The sequence below is a fragment of the Mustela nigripes genome, chromosome 12 (assembly GCF_022355385.1).
Source record: "Mustela nigripes isolate SB6536 chromosome 12, MUSNIG.SB6536, whole genome shotgun sequence".
NCBI classification, from domain to species: domain Eukaryota; kingdom Metazoa; phylum Chordata; class Mammalia; order Carnivora; family Mustelidae; genus Mustela; species Mustela nigripes.
The window spans coordinates 133,074,237-133,083,811 of NC_081568.1; the positions used below are offsets into that span (position 1 = coordinate 133,074,237).

The 9,575-nt window shown below is 38.7% G+C and overlaps 1 long non-coding RNA gene across 1 annotated transcript; it reads right to left on the reverse strand.

The window, feature by feature from the left end:
• Positions 1-13: 13 nt before the first annotated feature.
• Positions 14-9,551, reverse strand: LOC132028852 (uncharacterized). The gene is made up of 3 exons (XR_009407568.1): positions 9,469-9,551; positions 8,959-9,078; positions 14-4,706 (listed from the first exon to the last, which is right to left on the reverse strand). It is a non-coding gene; the product is annotated as an uncharacterized LOC132028852 (long non-coding RNA).
• Between the last annotated feature and the right edge of the window lie 24 nt (positions 9,552-9,575).

Here is a 9,575-nt window from a genome sequence, read left to right on the forward strand (position 1 = left end):
AACCATTCCATGCATTGGCACTTAACCATTCCTGAAACTTATATTTCTTAAATGAGATTAGCTTAGATACTCCCGATGTTTAATATTTTTTCTTACTCCATTGGAGTTGATTTAAAACAAATTCATGTAATAGCAATGTGAACTACCTAGCACAGGACTGGACGTTGAACAAAATAGGCCCATGTAGAATATTTCCTTTTTCTTAATAGAATGCTGTACTTGAAAAATTAATTGATTATTGCTAGGTGTAAGTAGTCTCTTCCAAGCCTGTCTTGGAATGTTAACTGTCTTGTCCCTTCATCTACCTTCTGTTGCTACTAGATCCGGAGTGAACAAATTTTCTCACCCTGAATGTTAGGGCAAAATTCCATCAGCCAATTGTAATCAGCAGTTTGCCATGCTCAGAAAATGCAAATCACGTGGAACTTCAAAGGTAGATTTAATACTATTAAGATATTCAAAAGACTATTTAAAGCCCCTGCCCGTTAAGGAAAACTTTGTTTTTGGTGGGTAGAGTCGAGAGGTACATGTTCAAGTGCCCCCTTCCTCTCAGAGCAGGGAGCTCCTCCTTGAAGGAAGGAAAGAAAGATAAACCGATACACATATTAACAGGTAGTTTAATGTATCTTCCCAGAATTTGTCCTAAATGATGAGAAGGTGAGAATGATAAATGCTCACGTATTTGTTGAATAAAAGAAACTACTTTTAATGATAAAATTCATGTGCTCTGCATTTAGGGAAGGGAAAAGATGCTTAGATACAATGGGGCTCTGAGAAAAAGGATTGAGAAGGAGTACGCATATCTATTTGATGCCCTTGAAACCACACGTGGCTATCTACCCCTTACCTGTGTTTATCAATGCCAGTAAATATTCCAAAGACCATATTCTTTCCACTGTACCACTTTGCAAACACCTCCATTTACTGATCTTTGGAATATATCAACATGTTTTTCTTTTTTATTAATCGTTTTTATTAACATAAAATGTATTATTTGCCCCAGGGGTTGAGGTCTGTGAATTGTCAAGCTTACACATTTCACAGTACTCACCATATCCCATACCCTCCCCAATGTCCATAACCCAACCACCCTCTCCCTTCCCCACCAACCCTCAATTTGTTTTTTGAGATTAAGAGTCTCATAATTTGTCTCCTCCTGATCCCATCTTGTTTCATTTTTTCCTTCCCTACCCCTCAAACCCCCCTGTCCAGCCTCTCAAATTCCTCATATCAGAGATGGAATATATCAACACTTAAATTTTTGTCATTTTATCTGAATGAAATCATTTGTGAATAAGAATCTTTTTCTCAAAGGCTGCTTTCTCTAACGTAATACGTGGGCATATAGGTTGTATTTCTTTCCTCTTTTGGTCCTGATTTTCTGTTTTTCTGAATTACTGCTTGCCAGTTATTATGAGCACTTTCAGGTACTTTTATGGAAAGAGATGGGGTGTTAGTCAACTAGAATAAAACTGCCTTTTTCCAAGGAAGGGGAAAAAAAAAAAAAACCCTACTATCAAGGCTGGAAATGAAAAGAGGGTGCCTTCCACACACCAGAAAACTCAGGAATTACTGTAGGCAACGCCTCCTATGAGAATGTCAAGTCAGTCTACATTGCCCATTGAGGAAAAAGTTGTTGTATGAGACTCTTCTGTTAAAATAGCTCGGAATTAGGAAAGGGGCAAATTTCATTTCTACTTTTAGAAGTCCACAGGGTGCTGTCATAACTTAGAGGCCAAATATTCCCAGTTTATGCTTGTTGAAAATCGTATACTGAGCCCAGTGTCGGGAATTAGTTATGATACCTGTTAAGAGAGACAGTGCTCTTATCTAGCTTAGACTGTAGCAAAGCAGTGGTTTCCAAATTAGATTGGATTTGGGTCACCAGAAGTGCTTAAGACATAGCTGGGTCAATCCCCAAAGTTTCTGATTGTGAGTAGGGCCCAAGAATTCACAGTTCTAACAAATTCTCAGGTGATGCTTGATGCTGCTGGTCTGAGAAACACACTTGGAGATTGATTGCCCTAAGTTATAATGAAGCTCCTTGAGTGATTGCCTTAGGTCATAGCTCTTCCTCTCAACCCAGGCCTTTTAATCTGACAAAGTATTCCAACAAACTGTCCCCTACTTTAGGCACAAATACGAAGCTATACAATCCAATAAGAGCCCATCCATCTCAACTCCCAATAGTGGACAAATTTAGCAGACATGAAATCTAAAGACAATGACTTTTTGAGAGATTGGCTCGTGTTCCCTTTGGAACAGTTTTTGAAAAGGCAAAGTTCAGCAAATCCCTAATCTGGATCTGCAGTAAGATCAGAAGAGACCATCAGAAGATATCAGAAAGACTAATAATTCTGTCCTCAGAATTATTTCAGAGGAAAATGTGCCTGATTTGCTAATATACAGTAGGAGTGATTAACAAACAACTAACAGATTGGTATTTGAGAACAAACTTTCCAAATTACGTGGGTAGTAAAAGGAAGGTTAATGAGAGGGGAATAATAAAATGAAAGATTAAGTCCAGCTGGAACAAATAGCACTTAAGATATTTTTTCCATAAAACAAAGACCATGTTATTATCACAAATTTAAGTGAAGATGACACTTGCTGAGGAGGAGAACCAGTTGCACTATATCTGAATTCATGTTATTACATAGTTGCTTTGTATCTAAAATAGGAAAAAACCGTGCTAGAAATGCAAAAAGGAAATTACCAAGAGGTGAAGAATATGTGAGTAGTCAGATCATCAAAATTTACCAAATAATTTTTAGAAAGCCATGGTGGCTGAAATAGAGTATATAAATTATTTTTTAACTTCTAATTCCCTCATACTATGCTGACCTTAAAATACTATGTAGTATTAAAAACTATGGACTTTAACTCCTGTAACACCAGGTCATTTTCCTGCCATTCTCTTAACTGTTCTGTGGTCTATAAAACTATATCCTGGTTTTTGTTAGGCCATTGATGCTTCTTTCAACCTGTATGTTTTATGTGTATTTTATTGTTCTTGGTGCTAAATACACTTTCTTTTCTCTGATATTCAGGATAATTCTTTCTCTACATTTGTGACTATTCAATTAATATTCAATTACTTTCCTAAATTATGTGATTGTTACTTCTTCTAATTAAAAATATTCAACATAGTGTAAACTGGTGAAGGTAACCAGTGAATATAAAGCAGCATTAGTTAAAAATAACTCTTGACGATAAGGCCAAGCATTACCTGGTCCATCCACACTACCTATTGGATTCTAAACACTTAGGCCCACTGCTGGTCGCTGAACCATGTACCCAGTCTTTTCCCCTGACCATGGCTGTTTGCACCAACAGTGGATACTCAAACGAAGAGAGACTCATCATCAACTAGCTAGTGACCAAAGACTTTCCTTGCTTAAACAAACAAAAAAAAAAGACAGAGCCAATCAACTTGAAATAAAAGTCACAAAGGAAATTTCTTGTTGGTGATTGAGTGCTGGAACTGAAACATCTTGTACCATTAGGCTGAGTTAACTTGAAGTAACAGAAAACCACATTTAGACCCACCTTAGTTTTTTAATTTCAAAAACAGCACTTTCTTAAAACAAGGCCAGAACCATCAGACACCATCCTCGGCATAAAGTAAGATTACTTGGAGCACTTGCTTCCTTACTCTGTTCACGTCTGGATTGAAGTCTTTGAGTGGACATGATTGGCAGAGGCTGTCAGATGCCTATAGAGTCTGGGAAAATTCAAATTTTGGTCTCCCCATTGAGGAAGGTGGATTCATAAAACATGAACTCTCCAAATCCATGAGGGGCATTTGGAAGCTCTGGGCAACCAGAAACCATGATCTGTTTTACCATAGTATTCCTGCTGCCCAAACAATTAAAATACATGGAAAAGTATTAAGGAAACAAAATTGAGCAATAAAACATCTAAAGCTGAATAAATGTTAATAATTGTGGTTAATCTGGTAATCTCAATATGAATGTCTACATAACTCAAAACTGAAAAGATAAAATGTTTAATAATTTTCATAATCTTAAATTCCAGATTATTCTAACCCAAATTGGGAAATGAGTTACAAGGGGAGAGAAGATGTAAAAGCATGCTAAATTTCTAGTTTTATGGAAACAGTATCAATAGATATTATTTTACTTTTAACTTAGACAAAGACAAATGCAATTTTTAGTTTAATGGTAACCCCAATGTTAAAAAATAAAATTTTCCACCTAAATCACTAACCAAAGAGAACAATTCAGAATACTTGATCAAGATATCAAAGAAAGGGAGAGATGGAGAATTGGCCACAAAGAAGCATAAAATGACTGTGTAAGACCACAGCAATAAATGGATTAAACATATATAATAAACTAATGACTCTCAGGTTGGAGTCAAGTAAAAAAAAGTCCTTCAACTTAATGCCATTAATAAAAGACAGTAAAATGATCAAGTGGGTAAAATTAAAAGTACAACCACACTTGCAAAGGCAAATGCAAAGGAAGCGGTTAAAGCAAATTTGTGTCAGTATAATTCTGGATACAAGGCATCAAACATAATGAAAAAAGGGATGTGTAGGTGGCTCAGTCGGTTAAGCATCGGTGTTTGGCTCGGGTCATGATCCCGGAACCCTGGGATTGAGCCCCACATTGGGCTCCTTGCTCAGCTGGTAGCCTGCTTCTCCCTCTGCCTGCTGCTCCCCCTGCTTGTGCTCTCTCCCTCTGAAAAATGAATAAATAAGTAAGTTAAATCTTTTTTAAAAATAATGAAAAAGGATTAACATCATTTATGACTTTCTTTAAATTTCAAATGATTTAACATCAATGGATGAATCAAATTTACAAAATATTAGCAAAAACCATAGAACAAGTAAGACTCAGTGTTTGACAGATGACTTGGTATTTATAGAACAAAAGGAACTGTTTTTATTTAAAATTACAACTTTCTTCCAGACAGGGTGCATTTTGTTAAAGGAAGGTTCTGAGAGGTCCTTTTCCTGAGCTGAGGACCTTGATGGTTTGGGGATCAGTAAAGCCAAGCCTGGAATTTAGGTGGGAGGAGGGTTAGAGAAAATTTAACAGATTTGCCTAAGAGGTAAGAATTTGGGATTCTCAGCGTACCCAGGCAATGGGGGGCTGAGGAGTAGAGATAGGGGAGCACAAAAAGAATGAGGAGGCAGGAAAACGAGAAGTCGGGGTCTTATGAAAGCCCTGGTGGTGCAGCAGCTAAAATGATTTTAGAAACTCACTATTTCAGTTGGAACCCTAAGTTCCTCGCAAATTCTCTGTTCCAATATTAACAAGTACCCACTTGTTATTAATTTTCAGAATCTTTTTTAATAATTGCAGTTGGCTTCACCATCACATTATCAATAATTATTTGAATTTAAATATAAATTAGATGTTTCCTCTATGTTACATGCCTTTCACTTTCTTCACTGTAATTATGTTAATATAATTTGGCTTGACTGGACTATGTCCTTAGATACTGTTTTCTAGAAAAGCCAAATTGGGGATAAACTTTCTAAATCCTAGCTTGTATAAAACTGTTTTCTTGGGGTGCCTGAGTGGCTCAGTCAGCTAAGGATCTGCCTTCAGCTCAGGTCATGATCTCAGGGTCCTGGGATCTAGGCAGAGTTGGGCTCTCTGCTCAGCGAGGAGCCTGCTTGTCCTTCTACCTCTCTGCCTGCTCATGTACGCAAGCTCTCTCTCTCTCTCTCATAAATAAAATCTTTTAAACTTCTGTTTTCTTTTACCATCACATAAAGGATAACCTGGGTCACAACTTTGGTCACAATTCTTTTTCCTCAGAAAACTCCTATTGTTTACTAAGAAGTTGAACTATCAGTCTAGTTTTGTTTCCATTATATATAACTTTAATTTCCTATCTTGGTGTCTGTAGGGTTTTGTTTTTATCCTTGAAATAAAGAAATTGTACTGGCACAAGTCCAGCTGTGTGTCTTTTTTCCACAACTCTGTCTTTTGATATTAAATCTTTTTTATCTTGAGTCTTCAGTAAACATTCTCAGTAAATGTTATCTCTGTTCTTACTCCTGCTCCTGAATCACTTCCTTTCTCTCACTTTGCAGGAGCAGAACCAAGCCATAGTACTGTTAGAACACCAACTTCAACCATATCTACCAAAATGCCCCTCTCCAACACACACCAGTCAGAATCTTGGTGGTGCCTACATGAGGACTGTACTGTCAGTTTCTGTTGTCTAGACATTGCATTATGATCCTCTAGAAATGGAAAGAGCATCTATCTTCCACTTTGGTATCAACATTTTCCCATAAGAGTGCCAAAGCAATATTGCTTGCGTTCAAATGCCTTAGAGGATTTTTAATGAAACAATTTCATTAAAACAGATTTTACTTATAGTCTGCTCTCCCATCCCAAGATACAGATACAAATCCAACAGAGACCGGATATGGCATGTAGACAAATCTTACTCATAAACACCATGCTGTACTCTGTATTTTCCCCTGGACACTGAAAGCTCTGTCATGAGGTCAAGTTGGTGTACTTAACTTTTAGTTTTCCTAAATTCTGTCTTCTGTAGAAATTGACTTTTTTGGGGTGCGTGGTGGCTCAACTGGTTAAGGGTCTGACTCTTGATTTCAGCTCAGGTCTTGATTTCAGGGTTGTGAGTTCAAGCCCTTCATTGGGCTCAGTGGGGTATGGAGAGAGACAGGAAGAAGAAAGAAATAAAGGAAAGAAAGAAAGAAAAGAGGGAAAGATAGAGGAAGGAAGGAAGGAGAAAAGAAAGGAAAAGGGATAAAGTAAAAGAAGAGAGAGAAAGAGAAAGGGAGAAAAACGGAGAGAAAGAAAGGAAAGAAGAAAAGAAAGGGAAGGAGGGAGGAAGGAAGCAGAGAGGGGGAAAAGAGAAAAAAAAAAGAAAGGAAAAGAAAATTTGACTTCTGACATTACGGTAGATAATATTTTCAAAGATGGCACGGTATCTGCCATTCCACATGCTTTTTCCCCAATATGAGTCTGTTACTGAGCTGGCCCTGTGACTGCTTTGACCAACAAAACATAGAGGAAGTTTCAAGACCAGGAATTAAAAAGGCCTGGTAGCTTCTACTGTGTGGTCTGCAGGAAACCAACCAACATGTAAGAAGTCCTGAAACCACCGTGCTTTGAAGAAGTTGCTAAAGAAAAAGTTATTCTGACACTTGGCTGAATGGTAAGAGGGACTTTATTCAAGACTGTTGCAATACAGATATTGTAGCAGAGGAGATCAGCTCAACTCCAAATGTAGCAAAGACAGTTGGAGATTTATAACCAAAAAACAGAATGTCCCTGTTCTGTTCTTTCCGACAGGAGACAGAAAATTACTTAGGGTAAATTCTTGTGGAAGATAGCCAAGGACTTAACATATGAGAGATGGGGAATGAGGAATTTGATCAGATATTTGATCCGGATAATTTGATCAGATATTTGATCAGATAACAAGGGTAAGGGGGACATTCACCACACTTATTGTGACGGTTAATTTTCTGTGTAAAATTAATTGGTCTAAAGGACGCCCAGACAGCGTTAAAACATTTCAGGGTGTGTCTGTGAATGTTTTTCTGAAAGAGATTAGCATTTAATCAGAAGATGGAGTAAAGAATATCTGCCTTCACCAATATGGTCAGGCATCATCTAATCTGTTCAGAGTTCAGATAGAACCAAAAGGTGAAGGAAGGGCAAATTTTTTTCTCTTTTCTTGTACTGGGACCTCCATCTCCTAGCCTCCAATATATGATCTCCTGGTTCTCAGATATATTAACTCTGGGACTTACACCATCAGCTCTCCTGGTTCTCAGGCTTTTGGACTCTGATTTATACCATCAACTTCCCTGGTTCTCCAGTTTTTAGATAGCATATTGTGGTATATCACAGCCTCCATTATGGTGTGAGTCAGTTCCTATAATAATCTCATATATCTATATAAGTCTTTTAGTTCTGCCTCTCTGGAGAACCCTAACAAATATACTTAATGTAGCAAGATTCTTGTTAAAATAGGGCTAGCAGGAAGAAGATAGAACAGGGGCTTCCGCACACATTAAACCTCTGACTACATTGTTCACGTCCCACTGTTTCCATATGTATATGTAAAATGCTGATTTTCTGAAAAGAAGTATTTGAGTTTTTATGATGAAGCTAAAGTATAAAAGCAAAATCCAAAAGCAGGCTAACTACGTATTCTAAAGCTTGGTTTCATTTCATCCCTGTTTGGTTTTATTGGTCACTGCATGAAGCTCTTTTTACAGGAATCATGTATACTTTAAGGAAGAAGTAAGACTTAGTATTTACATCAGCACCAAATTAATCCCCTACTGTGGAACTGCAAGGGTGACTGAGAGGCGGAGATTGAAGGGATGGAGAAAAGTCAGCGGATTCCAGACGGACCAGCTGGGTATCTACCCTCATCCATCATTAGCCTGAATTGACAAATTATCTAACTTCAATGAGACTCAAGCTTTCGGTGGGGGGTAATAGGAGGGGGTGGAGAGATTTTTGTTTGTTTTTTCATTTGTAATAGAAAATACTTGGGACGCCTGGGTGGCTCAGTGGGTTAAAGCCTCTGCCTAAGGCTCAGGTCATGATCCCAGAGTCCTGGGATCAAGCCCCGCATCAGGTTCTCTGCTCAGCGGGGAGCCTGCTTCCCACCCACCGCCCCCCCCACCCCACCCCACCCCCGCCCCACCTCTCTGCCCACTTGTGATCTCTGTCAAATAAATAAATAAAAATCTTAAGGGGCGCCTGGGTGGCTCAGTGGGTTAAAGCCTTCGGCAGAGTCCTGGGATCGAGCCCCACATCGGGCTTTCTGCTTGGCAGGGAGCCTGCTTCCTCCTCTCTCTCTCTCTCTCTCTCTCTCTGCCTACTTGTGATCTCTGTCAAACAAATAAATTAAAAAATCTTAAAAAAAAAAATTTAAAAAAGGAAAAAAGAAAGAAAGAAAGAAAGAAAACACTTATCTTACCTTGCCCGGTTTTATGAAAAGTGCCTTTGTTGGTGTGGAATAAGCAGCCGCTACTAAAAGAGGACTGAAGGTGTGTTCTGTTGAAGAACGGGAATGCTGAAATAGTGCTTTGCAATTAACCTAAGGTATGCAAAAAATAATGAATTGTAGAGTAGAGGGTGTTCTTCTGGAGTTTAAAAAGGTGTATGGCCACATTTCTAACGTTTATACACCTCACTGAAACATTGAGGTTGTTTTACTTGTTTCACCACTATAAAAACCCGTATTTGCCAAGTTGAAAGCAAGCTGTGGGGCCCAGGAGCGGATCAAGATTAAACATAAAATACATGTCCTTGCCTGCTCGGATCTGTGCAGACAAACGGCTCAGTGGTACAGAGCCTTCACCTAAGGTGAGGGTAGCTAACACCATTCAATTCTCAGTGTGACCCTGGACGTGAAGGATCGTAAAAACGTTACTTCGGCGACAGCAAAAGCTCTTAAAACCCCGTTTTGACAAGATTTAAGAGGAACCTGGAAACTTTCGCGGATCCTCTCGCGAGAGGAGAGATTCTAACGCCACGTCAGAAACTAGAGACGCTGACGCCGAGCGACAGATGCCGGAACCAGGATCGGTGAAA